Genomic DNA, 18,347 nt, shown 5'->3' with positions numbered 1-18,347 from the left:
GTTGGCTTCATCTTTAGCCTGGCTTCCTTTATGTATCAAGATACCTACATGTAGCAGCTTTCTCAGCTTGGATTGGACCATCTTAGCCGACAGGATCAGTGCTGGCATTCAGATCATTTTCAGCCCTGCAAGCAGCTGGGGTCAGTGCTACTCAAATCATGGGCTATGCAGTGAGAGAGAGATGAGAGATGAAATAATGTTGGGAAGACAACTACCACACTACTCACAGTGGGATTTTGAAGACTGAGGAACCACCATGATAACACTCACAGTTGATGGTTTTGGAGAACTGAGTCTGTGTCAGGCAGATAGTATCTTGCTTAATCTTCCCCAAGACCCAGGATCATGAATGTAACTATTAATAGTACTCTCAGTACATACCAATCTCTCCTCTATCATGCACCTCAGATTCCCCATCTGTGTTATCCATCCACTAGAATTATTAATCTGTATGGTCAACCCCTCCCCCAAAATGTTCATATTTTAACCCTATCAGCTGTGAATGTTACTTATATAGATAGCAAAGAGCCTTTGCAGATATAATTGGGTTAAAGATCTTGAAATGGGCCGGGTGCGGTGGCTCACGCCTGTAATCCCAGCACGTTGGGAGGCCAAGGCAGGCGGATTACGAGGTCAGGAGATCGAGACCATCCTGGCTAACACAGTGAAACCCCGTCTCTACTAAAGAATACAAAAAATTAGCCGGGCATAGTGGCGAGCACCTATAGTCCCAGCTACTTGGGAGGCTGAGGCAGGAGAATGGTGTGAACCTGGGAGGCAGAGTTTGCAGTGAGCGGAGATTGTGCCACTGCACTCCAGCCTGGGTGACAGAGTGAGACTCCATCTCAAAAAAAAAAAAAAAAAAAAAGATATTGAAATGGGCAGATCATCTTTGATTACCTGAATGGACCCTAAATAGAATGATGGTCTCCTTAAGAGAGGGGTGCAGTGGGAGATTAGCAGAAGAGGAGAAGGTGATGTAATGATGGAAGCAGAGTTTGGAGTGGTGCATTTTGAAGGTAGAGGAAGGAGCCACAAGTCAAGATACACAGGCGGCCACTAGAAGCTGGGAAAAGGCAAGGAAACCAATTCCTTCCCCTCAGAGCTTACAGAAGAAACCAGCCCTGGCAATACTTTACCTTTAGCCCAGTGAGACTGGTTTCAGACTTCTGACTTCTAGAACTGTGAGAGAATGAATTGGTATTGTTTTCAGCCACTGTGTTTATGATAATTCATCACAGCAGCAATAGGATACAATACATAATAATAATAGCATCAAGCCAGACACTTATCTAAGTGCTTTTGTATTCCTACTTAATTCTCACAATAATGGTTGGTGGTCAGCAATGTCCTTAGTTTCATTTTATAGATGGGCAAACTGAATCAAGAGGACATTATACAATTTGTCAAACACATACCATTCAGATGTGCTGGAGTCAGGGCTTATATCAGACAATCAGGTATCTGATACCTGATTGGCACTGCCATCCATTGCTCTGTTGGTTTATCATGCATAATTTCTCCCTTATCTATTCCTTCCCTCTTGCCAACTGTTTGCCCACCCTGTGTTTCTTCAGTAGACCAGATTTTCACTGTTCTTAGCACACCTCCTTATGCCAGACTCTGTCATGCCCAATAAGCAGAACAAATGTCCTGACTTCTGTCTTCTCTCATCCCAATAACCAACATTTCTTCCACCTAGTGCCAAATGTCTACATGTAAAACAGGTGATCCCTTTGGTTAGTTTTATTGGCCTGGGGCTCTGTTGAAAGGGCAGTGTAATCAGGCAAATGTGATGCAGTGCCAGCAACCTGGCACCCACCGTGTTTCCCAACTACTCCAGAAGGCAAGTTTTCTTGTTATCCCCATTTCACAGATGTGGCAATGGAGACTAGAGACACCAGGGAAGTCATTCAACTGGTCATTGGGTGAGGGTTGCATCCAAACCTAGGCAATGTGCCATCAGACCCTGTGACCTTGTCCATCACCTGCAGCTCTAACTGCACAGGGCTTAGGCGAGTTTAGTCTAAAGGTAAACTCCATAAGAGTGCAAAGAAGATCATCTGGACACAAGCCTCACAGCACGTGTGTAGGCGCTCTCTGCTCTCTGAGCATCAGTGTCTCATCTACAAAGTGGAAGAAAATGATGATAACTGCCTTATCGAATTATTATAACAATGATAAAGCATATAGAGTTCATGTCTTACTCCATGGCAGAAAATAAGTGCTCAAAATTAGTTACTGTTTTATACACGTTTGCTTAAACATCGTATATACATAAGTGTGAGAAGCCAATGTGGCTGCTGGTAGGGATGGACAAATTCTCACCATTATTGTGAGAATTAAGTAAGAATACAAATTAAGTAAGAATTAAGTGAGAATTAAGTAAGAATACAAATTAAGTAAGAATTAAGTAAGAATACAAATTAAGTAAGAACTAAGTGAGAACTAAGTGAGAATTAAGAATATAAAAACACTTAGATAAGTGTCTGGCTTGATCGCTATTATTATTATATATTGTATCCTATTGCTGCTGTGATGAGCTATCATAAACACAGTGGCTGAGAACAATACCAGTTCATTCTCTCACAGTTCTATCTGTAAGATAGAACTATGAGGAAGGAATGTCAACCACGAGCCAAGTCTGGAGCCATGAGACAGACCCTCTAATAGCAGGTGTTGCTGTGGAGTACAGATGCCTCTTACTCAGACAGCTCCCTGCTCCTGAACAAGGAGCAGCAGAGATGAATTTATGTAATTATATGTTGCAAGTTGTGCCTGGCGCCCAGCTTGTGAGTAAGGCAGATCCAGGAGAGGCAGCTGAGAACAGCTTTCCTGGAGTCAGGCATAGGGTGGGGAAGGTCTGATGGAGAAGATAGACGGCCATTTTGCCTTAAAGACACCATAGTGGCATTGACTTGTGGTATTGAGTGGCTTGGAGAAGTTGGTCCATGGGGGTTGGGATTGGGGAGTGAAGTTAGGGTGGATGCTGGGTCTGTGAAGTGGGGAATCCACAGACTAGGAAGTTGGGAGGTAGAACAAGTCAAAAGTAAGGAGGTAGTGAGCCCCACTGTACTCGGATGCTTGCAGTATGGGAGAATTGCTGTTCACATGTTGTCTGAGAAAACTATGGATTATCTCTTGCAGACAGAACTAGCAGATGCTGGGCATGGAACTGCTTCGTGAGTTTGAATTTTGAGTTTCATCCAAGGCTTTGACACTGTACCGCCCAAAGCAGAAACTTTTATGAATTCATAATGTGTTGGATTAATGCCAAATTTTTTTCCCACCAAAGACACCTGTAAATATTTTCCCACAGTGAACTGCATGTTTCAAATAATCTTTTAATACAGCACATTTATTAAATTATACTTTTTTTGTTTTTATGTGAAATAACTAGCTTGCTAAGTGGAGATATAACTTCAGAAAAAAAGAGAAAACGACTCTTTTAATCAGAAAATGTAGGATATGCTTGCCAGCCTTTTCGAAATATTACAAGTAGCTCAAGTGTAGCTTCTAACTCTCTTCATGGTCCCCAACTAGGAAACACTAAGAGTAAAGGAAGAAACGCAGACACAGAGTTTAAATAAATTTCCTATCTTTATGTGTTGACACAAATGGACATAAACACTATATATTAAGCCTGTGTGTTATGTATAAAGTAATGAGGAAAAATGTCTGTGAAGGTTAAATTTTTTTTTTTTTTTTGAGATGGAATCTCGCTCTATTGCCCAGGCTGGAGTGCAGTGGCCCCATCTTGGCTCACTGCAACCTCCGACTCCCAGGTTCAAGCGATTCTCCTGCCTCAGCCTGCTGAGTAGCTGTGATTATAGGCATGCGCTACCACACCCAACTAATTTTTTTTTTTTTTTTTTTTTTTTTTGAGAGGGAGTCTCGCTCTGTCACCCAGGCTGGAGTGCAGTGGCCAGATCTCAGCTCACTGCAAGCTTCGCCACCTGGGTTTATGCCATTCTCCTGCCTCAGCCTCCCGAGTAGCTGGGACTACAGGCACCCGCCACCTCGCCCGGCTAGTTTTTTTTTGTATTTTTTAGTAGAGACGGGGTTTCACCATGTTAGCCAGGATGGTCTCGATCTCCTGACCTCATGATCTGCCCGTCTCGGCCTCCCAAAGTGCTGGGATTACAGGCTTGAGCCACCGCGCCTGGCCCCAACTAATTTTTGTATTTTTAGTAGAGATGGGGTTTCACCATGTTGGTCAGACTGATCTTGAACTCTTGACCTCGTGATCCGCCCACCTTGGCCTCCAAAAGTGCTGGGATTATAGGCGTGAGTCATTGTTCCCGGCCTGTGAAGTTTAATTTTACGTGTCAACTTGGCTAGGCTATAGTGCCAGTTATTTAGTCAAATATTAATCTAGGTGTTGGGAAGGTTTTTTTTTTTTTTTAAATGGAGTTTCGCTCTTGTCTCCCAGGCTGGAGTGCAACGGCATGATCTTGGCTCACTGCAACCTCCACCTCCTGAGTTCAAATGATTCTCCTGCCTCAGCCTCCTGAGCAGCTGGGATTACAGGCACCTGCCACCACACCCAGATAATTTTTGTATTTTTAGTAGAGATGGAGGTTTCACCATGTTGGCCAGGCTGATCTCGAACTCCTGACCTCAGGTGATCCACCCACCTCAGCCTCCCAAAGTGCTAGGATTACAGGCTTGAGCCACTGCACCTGGCTAGGAAGGTATTTTATAGACATGGTGAATACCTACAATCAGTTGACTTTAAATGAAGGAGATTACTTTCCACAATGTGAGTGGGCCTCATTCAATCAGTTGAAGGCCTTCACAGCAAAAACTCAGGTTTCCCAGAGAAGAAAAAACAATGCTGCCTCAGGATCGAGTTTCCTTTCTGAGTTTCCAGCCTGCCAGCTGGCCCTACACATTTTGGACTTGCCAGCCCCACAATTACTTTAGATAATTCTTCAAAATAAATCTGTCTCCCTCTCTTTAGCCCCCTCTCTTTACACAAACACACACACACACACACACACACACACACACACACACACACACACACGCACACACACGTTTCCTGTTCGTTCTGTTTCTCTGGAGTACCCTGAGGTTCTCCAGATACAATGGCCATGAACAACAGACAAAGTCAGGCTCATTTAGAACCATAACATGTATACATGCACATCTATATGCTGATATTCAAGGGTCTAAGACCATGCACATCTTATATTATGCATAAGGTAGCCGCAGGTCCATTGTGCAACAAACCTCATCATTAAACCTGATAAATAAAAGCAGCATGTGTATGGTCATTTATCTGTTAAATAACCAAGTATGTATTGAGTGCTTATTATGCGTCAAGTTCACATAAGCATCTTTCAATTGAATATAGACATTGTTGCATATAATCGTATGCAAATGCATCCAGAAACATTTCTGAATCCATAGTCCTTTATTTATTTGAATTGCTAACAGATTCAAAAGTGCGATTATTCTCATGTGGGTGTTTGTGATGATTTTTGATATTAAAAAGGCTTCTTTGTGTTAGTAAAGGTTGAGAATCAACAATAGATAGCACTTGGCTTATAAAATATGAATTACAGAATAGATGCAATATACCCCACTTGAATTCTGATGGAGTCTGAAGGGGATATCAATCACATGCCATCTGCTCTGATTTCCCATACAAATGATAAATGGACACTAGAGTTATATATGAATCAAAATAATTAACTTTAACACTGGTAATGCTGTATTCGAGGAGGGGGCGTGGACCCAAGGCTCAAATGGCCTGCAGTGTCTTCCCCTTGAACTGAACTTACCACCAGGCCATAGATGGAGCAGGTGGCCAAATACATGCCTTGTCCCATCCCAACCTCTGAGGTAGCAACTGCCTTGAATGTTTACCCTAAGGCAGAGGGAGAAGAATACAGGGCAGGTTAGAGTGGGGAGGGGAGGGAAGAGAGAACCAAAAATACTCATGTATCCTGCTCGGTGCTTCTTGCTCATAAATGCACCAAATAGATCCATCACTTCTTTTCCTGGGAAAGGATTAAAGGGACCGTTTCACTGTGGAAACTGAGGGACATGGTAATGCCCCGATGAAACTATAGCATTTCCTATGGGCCTCTCAACCTTCCAACTTTTTGATAAAGATGACCTGGGAGGAAACACTCCCAAGTAAGTAGAAAGGACTCTGGGGTAAGTAAGGCAGGATGATTTTTGCTAAGCAGAGCTCTGTCATTTATTAGCGGGGTCACTTCGAGCAGTTCACCTAACCTCTCTATGCCTTAGTTTCTGCAGTTGTAAATGGGGGAGGGGGTAATAACAATGTGTACCTCAAAATTACTATGCAAATTATATAAACGACTACATGAAAGGCACTAGCAACAGTACCTGGCTTACAGTATTCATTGCATTAGTGTTAACTATTATTAAATTGAGATGATCTTATTGATGCACTAAGACTATGTATGAGAATTTTTAAGTGATTATAACCAAAGTAAGGCCTGTCCTTTAGACTCTTCCATTCATTTATTCAAAGCATATATTGAGAGCCTTCTATAGGCCAGTCATTGTGCAAGGAAGACAGAGATGCAGAGTCAAAATATTCACTGTCCTCAAGCCATTGAGATTCTAGCGAAAGAAATAGGTAAGGAAACAATAACAATCTATAATAATAAAAATGGTGAAAGAGGTGAATTCAAAGGACAGCACTGTGATGACTAATTTTATGTGTCAACTTGACTAGGTCATGGGGTGACCAGATATTTAGTCACACGTTATTCGATGTTCTTGTGAGGGTGTGTTTGGATGAGATTAATGTTTAAATTGGTGGACTGAGTAAAGCAGATTGCCCTCCCTAATGGCAGTGGGCCTCATTCTATCAGTCGATGACCTGAATAGAACAAAAATGCTGACTGACTCTCCCCTGAATAAGAGACAATTTCTCTTGTCTGACTGCCTTTGAACTGGGACATTGTTTTTTCTGCCTTTGATGTCAAGTTGAAACACAGGCTCTTTCTGGGTCTTGAACCTGCTGGCCTTTGGACTAGAACTATACCATTGGTGCTCCTGGTTCTCAGAACTTTGGGCTTGAACTGGAACTATGCCATTGACTCTCCTGGTTCTCCAATTGCCTATTCACCCTGCATCCTGCATCTCTTGAGACTTGTTAACCTCCACATAATATGAGCCAATTCCTATTCTTTCTCTGTCTCTTGCTTCTGTTTCTCTGGAGAACCCTATTACAAGCTCCTTGCCAAGGTTGGAGGGAGGATTATAGGAGACTTTCTGGAAGGAGGAAAAACCATATCAAGCCAATGTTACCAAAGTGAAGGAAGGAGGATTTCAGGGACAAGGGAGAATTTTACAGTACTACAATTGCAGACTGGACAAATGGGATGAGTAATGAAAAGTGTCACTTGGTTTGGCAACAAAAAGATCATTGGTCAAGAGTGGTGTCTGTGGAGTGATGAGGGAAGAAGTTCAGTTGTAGGGGGTTGAGGTATCAGGTGAGGTTGAGGAAGTGTGCACAGGAAGTGTAGGCAACTCGTTTCAGATGCTTGACTGTGAAAGGAATGAGAAAGATGGGTCTGTACCTGTGAGGGTGCTGTGAGCTCAAAGATGGCTTATGCTGAGATAAAGGAGAGTTGAGTGTGTTTAAAGCTGAAGGGAAGGGGCAAGTAGGAAAGGAGGGGATAACGATGAGGATGATGAGAGATTGAGAGAGAGAGAGAAGAGAGAGACAGACAGAGAGAGATCAAGAGAGATCATCATCAATATCCCAAGGTACCTGTGGAGCTGGGAGGCTGGATTCATGCTAGGATTTTTCTCACACCAGAGGGAGTCCTATGAGGAGCCTCTTTGGGGCCAGGAGGGTAGGTGGCAAGCAAAGGATGGAGGCAGGTTGTTGTGTAGGGCTGGGATTGGGATGTTGGGGAATTTCCACCTGATGGCTTTTGGCTCCTCCGTGCAGTGGATGCAAGGGCATCTTCTAAGTGAGGGGTAAGAAAAATAAAGTATAGGAGGCTTGGTTTGGCTCTGTGTCCCCACCCAAATCTCATCTCAAATTGTAATCTCTCCACCTGCCCCCCCCACCCCGGGTTGAGGGAGGGGCCTGCAATTCCCACGTGTCAGGGGAGGGAGGTCATTGGATCATGGGGGCAGTGTCTCCCATGCTGTTCTTATGACAGTGAGTGAGTTCTCATGAGATCTGATGGTTTTATGTGTTTGACAGTTCCTCCTTCACATGCTTTCTCTGCTGCTGCCTTGTGAAGACGGTGCCTGCTTTCCCTTCCACCGTGATTGTAAGTTTCCTGAGGCCTCCCCAGGTATGTGTAACTGTAAGTCAATTCAACCTGTTTCCTTTATAAATTACCCAGTCTGGGGTATTTCTTTATAGCAGTGTGAAAACAGACTGATGCACAAGGCATGTACAAGAACCACTGTGGGGAAAAGATGAGCAGTCCAAATGGGGAAGCCAGGAGGACTGCCCTGCATTTTTAAGGTCCCAGGAAAGCCAGAGACTTGGAAAGCATTAGGCCATTAATCCACATGTTCATGGGCTGTCACAGAAGAGATTTTAGAGATCATTTGGTATGATTGTTCCTCTTTTCCAGCCTCTTCTCATTTTACATATGAGCAAACCAAGGACCAGAAAAGATTTGAAGTATCTCCCTGTGTGTTAGTCTGTTCTTGTGTTGCTATAAAGGAATACCTCAGGCTGGGTAATTTATAAAAAAAAGAAGTTTAATTGGCTCACAGTTCTGCAGGCTGGACTGGAAGCGTGGTGCCAGCATCTGCTTCTGGAAAGGGCCTTGGGAAGCTTACAATCATGGCAGAAGGCAAAGGGGAGCTGATGTATTACATGTTGAGAGTGAGAGCAAGAGAGAGGTGGTAGGAGGTGCCACACACTTTTAAACAGTTAGATCTCACATGAACTCAGAACACGAATTCACTCATTACCATGGGGATGGCACCAAGCCATTCATGAGGGATCCGCCCTCAAGACCAAAACACCTCCTACTACTAGGCCCCACCTCCAACACACGAAGTCACATTTCAACAGGAGATTCGGAGGTGACAAATATCCAAACCATATCACCTTGTGAACTAACAACAGAGCATAAAAGAACCCAAGTCCCTGGGCTCCCAGACTCCTATCTTTCTCCCTTAGCACACAGCAATCTCTGCTTTGATCCTTGGTAGAATAGTTGGTGTTTGATGCTAACATGGTGGCGGGCTACATTTCCACTAAATGCAGGTCTTCTTCCTCTGATTGAGTTGTCTCCCCCTTGCAGATTAAATGAAGGGTTCTTTGCGAGTTTAAAACTCATATATCACTGTGTGATGGCCAAGCTGGATGCTACGCTGCTCACGTCCCATTACTCAATGAGATGCAGGGCCTTTGTTCTCTCATTCTGCTTTGCAAACAAACATTCTGTCCTTCCCAGACACCATTGAGACTGTCTGCATCCACCTAAAGACAAGATAAACTGCAGAGGAGACTTCCAGAAATGCTGATCAAGAAACTAGATATGTGCTATTTTAAAAATAATAAATCAGTAGTTGATTGAAAATGTAATAGTCAGAATAATAGAATAGCTAGAAATTTGACCAAGCATGAATAAGCCAAAAGCTCCCAATGCACTGTGAATTAATCATCAATCCATGTATTGGTAGAAGACAATTTCAACGCATACATCAAAGGAAGGGCAGAACACTAAAAAAGCCTTAGGTAATCAAAATAAGTAAATCCATTTCAAGGTGAAATTCACTTTATAAGAAAAAATGAATTATCCTAGATGCTTGGGAGCCTAGGGTATTTCTAGCTCAGCATCCACACTGAGGAGGCACATAAACACATTATTTGCTAAATGGATTGGAACTCTGGTTAGAGTTCTGTCCTGCTGTGAAACCTTGATTCTTTGTTCTTGAGACTTTTCCAGATATAGCAAATTGCCCTTCAGAGGAGTCCATGAGGGCATAGTACAAACAAATTCACCACAAAAATATTCTTGTTCTCCTGAGACTGCGAGTACAGTGTTGAAAGGCACCCAAGGCAATTCCTGCATTCTTTGGTTCATTGAACTCAATTATTTATTGAGTACCTACATATGTAAGCACCACTGTGGTAAATGCTAGGGTTACAAAGATAAATTGGGTCTCTGGTTTTGAAGAAAAGACAGGAAAGTATTTCATACACTCATAGAGGCAAGAATATAAGAAGACCATCTCTGCTCTGTGGGCAGGAAGTTTCAGAGAAGGGGAGATCATGTGAAAATAGTCATTGTTAGCACTTTAATCCTGCCAATTAGAGAGACTAGTAATAATAGTTATCAGTCCCCTCCCACCTCACCAATCAAAAGCTGGGAAAGAGAAAGCAAAGGGTGGAGAAGGAAGTCGGATGTGGTTCCGTGGTGGGATTTTTCAAAGGAGACATGAAACATGAGAACTGGAGAGAAGAAATCCCTCTGATAATGGGACGTGGGTAGATCTAATATCAGGCCAGAGCCAAAAACTCTCTTCAGGGCTCCATCTCTTCCACTGCTCTCCCCCTTTTCCCTCTCAGCTCTGCTGTTCCCTGCACAAGGGCCTTGTTCTCTCCTCCACAGGGTGGGTTCCTCCATGTGGCAGGGAAAATGGCTGCCAGCAGTTCTAGTCCAACACCATTCTAACCTAGGAACCTTAGTTGAAAGGGAAAACGTCCTTCCCCGAGTTTTCAGGAAACATCCCAGGAAAGATATCTGGCCTTGCTTAGTCATGTGACTGTTGGACCAATCAAGGTTGCCAAATGTCTGAAATACAAACACTGACCAGACCCAAAGCAGAAGCCCACCCCAGTGGCCCGAAAGAGAGGATGCTGTAGATAAGAGCTCCTTCAGAACACGTGGAGTGGTGGTGGGGGGGACATTTCCTCAGAGAAATTGATATCATGACCAGAAAACCAGAGAAAGGTATTGGGAAGGTAAACACCAACACCACAATCAAATCAAAACAAACAATCAGATGTCTACTGTGTAAGAGAACCAGCCTTTTGAGATGTAGAAATATTGACATGTTTGACTCTTTGGCTTCTCTTAAGCCAGTCCTTTAAGTCTGGGCTTCCTAAAATCTTCCCAGCCTCATGAAACAGAGTCCTGCCATGAACTGACTAAGCTGGCCCCGGAAGAAAGTGAGTAACTCTAGGGCTCCAGCAGCCCTGGGCCTTTCCTTGTTGCATTAGAGCCGAGAGGATTAATATCTTGACCCACCTATTTATTACCCAGTAGTCAGGAGGCACTGCTTTATGTCATTTGTATCCTTAAGACTCTGAGGAAGGAATTCATTCAGCCAATAATGGTAATCTGTTCTGCAACAACATGGTGTGAAGATAGTTAAAGGATAGTGACTTGTAGTGAATGTTCACATGGAGGCAGGCACCCCAGCACCCGCTAGCACCTGTCACAGCTGATGAGTGTGCACCCCGCCACACTGCCACTACTGCTAGCATGTGTGAAGGAGGATGGATCCTGTTGCCACTGCACTATGAAATACTTGGGCTGATACCATCCATTGGAGTGTGGTGACCAAGTCCTGGAGCGCTTCATTCCCCCATTACAGCAGTGGATTCCTAAACTTGAGGAGCAATAGAACAAAGCTGGGGCCTGATACAAGTCCCCCAGAGTTAGAGCACACAGTCCAGGAGTTAGAAGCTGAGTGTTAGCCCACTAAAATCTTCCAGAAATGATGCCAGTTGACTGAATGTACCTTACCCCACAATCAAACCTTTTGAGGTAATCAAATAGGAAAAAAGGTGGAGGGTGGGGGGTGGAACTATCCAAAGGTTAGCAGCTTCAAAAATCAAAGAAACATCAGCCCAGAAAGATGAGTAAGAACCAAGGTAAGAACTCTGACAACTCAAAAAGCCAAAGTGCCTTCTTTCCTACAAACAACCACACCACCTCTCCAGCAAGGGTTCTGAGCTGGGCTGAGATGGCTGAAAGGACAGAAGCAAAATTCAAAATATGGATGAAATGAATATTATTGAGATGCAGGAGTACATTGAAACCTAATCCATGTGAAGAATCACAATAAAACAATACAGGAACTGACAAAATAGCCAGTATAGAAAAGACTATAACTGACTAGATAGAGCTGAAAAGCACACTATAAGAATTTCGTGAGGCAATCACAAGTATTAATGGCAGAACAGACCAAGCTGAGGAAATAATCTCAGAGCTCGAAGACTAGCTTTCTGATATAAGACAGTCAGAAAAGAATAGAGAAAAAGAATGAAAAGGAGTGAACAAAACCTCTGAGAAATATGAGATTATGTAAAGAGACCAAATCTGTGACTCACTGATGTCCCTGAAAGAAATGGGGAGAGTGTCAGTAACTTGGAAAACATATTTCAGGACATCATATGTATTAGGGTTCTCTAGAGGGACAAAACCCTCTAATAGGATAGCTGTATATATAAAGTGGAGTTTATTAAGGAGTATTGACTCACATGATGACAAAGTGACGTCCCACAATAAGCCATCTGCAAGCTGGGGAGCAAGGAAGCCAGTCTAAATCCCAAAATCTCAAAATAAGGGAAGCCAACAGTGCAGCCTTCAGTCTGGCCGAAAGCCCGAGAGCCCCCGGAAAACTACTGGTGTAAGTCCAAAAATCCAAAAGTCAAAAAATCCAGAGTCTGATGTTCGAGGGCAAGAAGCATCCAGCAGGAGGAAGATGAGGACTGGAAGACTCAGCAAGTAAGCTCCTTCCACCTTCTTCTGCTTGCTTTTGCGAGCTGTGTTGGCAACCGACTCAAATGTTAGTCTCCCCTGACAACACCCAGATACACCCAGAAACAATACTTTGCGTCCTTCAATCCAATCAAGTTGGCACTTACTATTAACCATCATATCATCCATGAGAACTTCCCAAGGGAAGATGATCAGGAAAAGTAACTAATAAAACAGAAGATCAGGAAAAATAACTAATGGGTACCAGGCTTAATACTTGGGTGATGAAATAATCTGTACCACAGCCCCCTGTGATAGGAGTTTACCTATGTAACAAACCTGCACATGAACCCCTGAACTTAAAAGTTAAAAAAAAAAAAAAAGGACAGTGCCTTAGTGTTGATGCAAATGACAGGATCTCATTCTTTTTTATGGCTGAATAGTACTCCATTATGCATTTATAGCACATTGCCTTTTTTCATTCATCTGTTGGTGAACACTTAGGTCCTTCTAAATCTTGGCTATTGTGAACAGTGCTGTAACAAGTATGAGAGTGCATATATCTCTTTGATATACTGATTTTCTTTCTTTTGGGTATATACCCAGCAGTGGGATTGCTGGGGATGGTCTTCTTGTGTAGTATTTTGCAGGGGCTCTCCACATTTCCTGTATTTGAATGCTGGCCTCTCTAGTGAGGTTGGAGAAATTTTCATGGGTGATATCCTCAAATATGTTTACCAAGTTGCTTACTTTTTTCCCCTGTCTTTCAGGGATGCCCATGAGTCATAGATTTGGTCTCTTTACATAATCCCCTGTTTCTCAGAGGTTTTGTTCATTCTTCTTTATTGTTTTTTTGTTTTTGTCTGCCTGAGTCATTTCAGACAGCAGGTCTTTAAGCTCTGAGATTCTTTCATTGGCTTGGTTTATTCTGCTGTTAATATTTGTGATTGTATTCTGAGATTCTTGAAGTGAGTTTTTTAGCTCTATCAGCTCAATTTAGTTATTTGTTAAAATGGCCATTGTGCCAATCATCTCCTGTATCATTTCATTGCATTCTGTAGAATCCTTCTATTGGGTTTTACCTGTCTCCTGAATGTCAATGATCTTTGTACGTATTCAGATTCTGAATTCTATTTCTGTCATTTCAGCCATTTCAACCTGGTTAAGAACCATTGCTGGGGAACTAGTGCAATTGTTTGAAGACACTCTGGCTTTTTGAGCTGCCAATAACAAGAAGACACTCTGGTTTTTTGAGTTGCCAGAATTCTTGTGCTGGTTCTTTTTCATCTGTGTGGGCTGATGTTCCTTCAATCTTTGAAGCTGCTGTTTTTTGGATGGGTGTTTTTGTTTGTTTGTTTGCTTTTTTGCTTTTATCTTCTTTGATGCCATTGGGGGTTTGATTATGGTATAAGGTGGGTTCGGTTGACTTTGACTGGCTTCAGTTCTAGTCTGACCCTAGGTCATGGAGGAGCCCCCCTCTGATTACTGTCTCTAATGCCTGCATTGCTTTTCTTGGGTGCTCTGGTCCAAGGGCCTCCCTCAGGCGGGGGCTGCAGTTGGCAGACAAGCTGTATTCTTGCTGGATTGGCCCTAAAATGCTATCTGTGTGCCTCCCAAGGAAACATGGGATTGTGCCTCCTTGCAGAGTTCAGACAGAAGCAGGACCACTGGGCTGGAAGCTCTAGTTGGTGTAGCCCATCTGGCTATGAGAGGCGGGAGTAGGCAGAGTGGCCTGCCCTGTCATTTGGGCATTTCCAGGATGACAGAGGCTGTGCTCCTTGGCAAATTCAGGCAGAAGTAAGACCGCTGGGCTAGAAACCCTAGCAGATACATGTTGCCAGGCTACCAGTGGTGGGGTTAGGTGGGAATGCCTGTCTTGCTGTCTGGGTGCTCCCTAGGACAACAAGAGGCTGTGCCCACTACCTAAATTCACGTGGATGCAGGACCACTGGACCAGAAGCTGTAGCAGGCATTGCCTGCCTGGCTACTAGTGGTGGGGGGCAGGTGGGGTCACCTGCCTTGCCATTCAGGTGTTTCCCCGGACAACAGGAGACTGCACCTGCTGGCTGAATTCAGACAGAGCAGAACCACTGGGCCAGAAGCTCTAGCAAGCATTGCCCACCTGGATACCAGTGGTGGGGGTGGGTGGAGTCATGTGCCCTGCCATCCTGGTGCTTTTTGGGACAACAGGAGGCTGCGCCTTCCAGCTTAGTTCACACAAAAGCAGGACTGCTGGGCTGGAAGCTCTAGGAAGCGTTGCCTGCCTGGCTACCAGTAGCAGAGGTAGGTGGAGTGGCCAGCTGAGTTCAGACCACAGCAGACCACTGGGTCAGAAGCCACCGGTCCCGTCTGGTGAGGGAGAATGGAGCAATCTTATTGCCCCCAGGCACCACAACGGTGGCTTCTATCATGGCTATGGCACCAGTGCTGGTCTGCTCCAGGGTCCAAGGCTTGTAAAGGTGTTCAGGCCCCACAAAACATCTGGTGGCTCTTTGCCTCAGTCTAGAAGCACAGTTCAGGGGACAGGGGACCAAGGGGATTCTGCCATTCCCAGTCTTGCATAGGTCTCTGTAGAACATGAATTCTCCTGGGGGTTCTTATTCACTCATCCTTTCCCATATTTGAGAGGTTCTCTGGCTCCTCAATGAGGGGAAACCATGCAGGAGCTTTGCTCCTCTCTGTTCTCTGTGTACCCTTGCTGCCTTGACAGATCCTGACATGGTTTCTCAGCTAATCTGCCTACAGGGTCAGTGTTCACTAGCCCTTTTGTTTCCTCTCTATGAGAACAGCATATATGAGCTGCTTCTATTCTGCTGTCTTAGCCCACTCTCCTTATTTATCAGTTCAAATAGTTCTTGGTAGAGTCCGTAGGTTTTCCTAAAGATAAGATCATATAATCTGCAAACAGGGATAATTTGACTTCCTCCTTTCCATTTGGGATGCCCTTTATTTCTTTTACTTGTCTGATTGCTCTGGCTAGGACTTCCAGTACTATATTGAATAACAGTGGTGAAAGTGGGCATCCTTGTCTTGTTCCAGATCTTAGAAGAAAGGCTTTCGGTTTTTCCCCATTCAGTATAATATTAGCTGTGGGTCTGTTGTATATGACTTCTATTGTATTGAGGTATGTTCTTTCTATACCCAGGTTTTTGAGAGTTTTTATCATGAAGGGATGTTGAATTTTATCAAATGTTTTTCAGCATCAGTTGAAATGATAATACAGTTTTTGTTCTTCATTCTGTTTATATGAGGTATCATGTTGATGGATTTGTATATGCCGAACAATCCTTTTTAATGTGCTGCTGGATTTAGTTTGCCAGTATTTTGTTGAGAATTTTTGCATCAATGTTCATCAAGACTGCTGGCCTGCAGCTTTCTTTTTTTGTTGTGTCTCTGCCAGGGTTTGGTATCAGGATGATGCTGGCCTCACACAACAAATTATGGTGGAGTCCCTCCTCCTCAATTTTTTGGAATAGGTTCAGTAGGAATGGTACTAGCTGTTCTTTGTATGTGTGGTACAATTTGAGTGGATATTCATCTGGCCCTGGGCTTTTTTGGTTGGTAGGCTATTTATTACTGATTCAATTTCAGAAATCATTGGTCTGTTCAGGGATTCAATTTCTTCCTGGCTCAGTCTTGGGATGATGTATGTTGTCCAGGAATTTATTCATTTCTTCTAGATCTCCTAGTTTGTATGAATAGAGGTGTTCATAATTGTTTCTGATGGTTATTTGTATTTTTGTGGATCAGTGATACTATCCCCTTTGTCACACATAATTGTGTTTATTTGAATCTTCTCTAATTGTGTTTATTTGGATTTTTTGTATTTTCTTGTTTATTAGTCTGGTTGTCTATTTTATAATTTTTTTCAAAAAGCCAATTTGTGGATTTGTTGATCTTTTGATGTTTTTTGTGTGTGTCTCAATCTTCTTCAGTTTAGCTCTGATTTTGGTTATTTCTTGTCTTCTGCTAGCTTTGGGGTTGGTTTGTTCTTGGTTCCCCAGTTCTTTTAGTTGTGAAGATAGGTTGAATTTTTTGAGTTGTTTTGTAGCCCAGCATATTGTTTATTCTTGAGAATGATCCATGCACTAAGGAGAATAGCCTGTATTCTGCAGCCATTGGATAAAATGTTCTGTAAGTATCTATTAGATCAATCTGGCCTATAGCACAGATTAAGTTCAATGTTTCTCTGTTGTTTTTCTATCTGGATGATCTGTCCAATGCTAAAAGTGGGACGTGGAAGTTTCTAGCTATATTGTATTGTTCTCTCTTTAGTGCTAATAATACTTGCTTTATAATTCAGGGTGCTCTATTTCTAATTGTTATATTCTCTTGCTGAATTAGAGATAGGTATTAGAGAATTGGAGTTATATATTCATTATAGTCTTCACAGTCTGGGCTTGTTTTTCCTTATCCTTCTTGGGAAGGCCTTCCAGCTACCTGAAGTGACTTGGGTGTTGTAATCTAAGTCTTTGGTTACTGCAGCTATATCTGCATTAGGGGGAACCCCAAGCCCAGTAACATGGTGACTTTTGCAGACTGAGAGAGGTACAATCTTGGTGGCCTTTGGGTAACATCCAAGAGAAATCCCTGGATTATCAGGCAAAGACTCTTGTTCTCTTCCCTTGCTTTGCCCCAAACAGATGGTTTGCTGAACTGCCTGGAGGTGTCACCAGCTGACACTTGGCTGACATGACACCAGTACCCCTGTGGCCACCACCACTGGGACTGCACTGCATCAGACCTGAAGCCAGCAGAGCACTGGATCTTGCTTGCCCAAGACTCGCAGTGACCACTGCCTGACTACTGCCTATATTCACTTAAGGTCTAAGGGTTCCACAATAAGCAGGTGGAAAATCCAACCAGTCTTGTGTCCTTGCATTCAGGGCAGCGAGTTCCCCCAATCTTGGTGCAGGTCCAGAAATACTGTCCAGGAGCCAGAGCCTGGAGTTTGGGAACCTTAGAAATATACCTGGTGCTCTTTTCCACTGTGGCTGAGCTGGCATGCTAGCCACAAGACAAAGTCCTTCCCACTCTTACCTCCCTCTTCATCAAGCAGAAGGGGTCTCCCCTCATGGCCACCACCACCCTTGGGCCATGACACATACTGCCTGGCTACTACCAGTGTTCACTCAAGGCCCAAGGGCTCTTTAGTCAGCTTGTGATGAATGCTGCCAGGCCTGAGTCTCTCTCTTCAGGGTAGTGGGCTCCCTTCCTATTCAGGGCAGGTCTAGAAATACTGTCCAGGAGCCAAGGCCTGGAATTGGGGACCCCAAGAACCCACTTGGAGCTCCACTGCACTGTGGCCAAGCTGGTACCCAAGCTATAAGACAAAGTCTCCTTTGCTCTTCCCTCTCCTTTCCTCAGACAAAAGGGGTTTCTTGCTCCCCCACCACCCAACCCCAGAGCCACCACAGTGGGGAATGTGCTGGGTCACACCTGAAGCCAGCATGACTCTGAGTCTCACCCAAGGCCTGTGGTGGGTACTGCCTGGCTACTGCTGGTGTTTATTCAGGGCCCAAGGGCTCTTTAGTCAGCAGGTGATGAATCCTACCAGAACTCAGTTCTTGCCTTCATGTCAGAGGGTTCCTTTCAGGCCCAGGGTGAGTCTAGAAATATCATCCAGGAACTAGGGCCTGGAATGGGGGCCTCAGGATTCTGCCTGGT

General features: G+C 43.8%; 1 long non-coding RNA gene across 3 annotated transcripts in view; it reads right to left on the bottom strand.

Moving 5' to 3' along the window:
- The window catches only part of LOC112428649 (uncharacterized), a 61,486-nt gene that overhangs the window by 20,362 nt on the left and 22,777 nt on the right, over window positions 1-18,347 (bottom strand). For 2 of the 3 annotated variants that reach the window (XR_011606735.1, XR_003020707.2), the window contains exon 1: window positions 49-158. The exons of the other annotated variant lie outside the window; for it this stretch is intronic. This is a non-coding gene — a long non-coding RNA (uncharacterized lncRNA). Of the gene's footprint in view, window positions 1-48; window positions 159-18,347 lie in introns of those variants that run through there. 3 annotated transcript variants of the gene reach the window in all.

Source organism: Macaca nemestrina, chromosome 8, assembly GCF_043159975.1.
Source record: "Macaca nemestrina isolate mMacNem1 chromosome 8, mMacNem.hap1, whole genome shotgun sequence".
NCBI lineage: Eukaryota > Metazoa > Chordata > Mammalia > Primates > Cercopithecidae > Macaca > Macaca nemestrina.
This window is presented reverse-complemented; position numbering and strand designations above follow the sequence as displayed.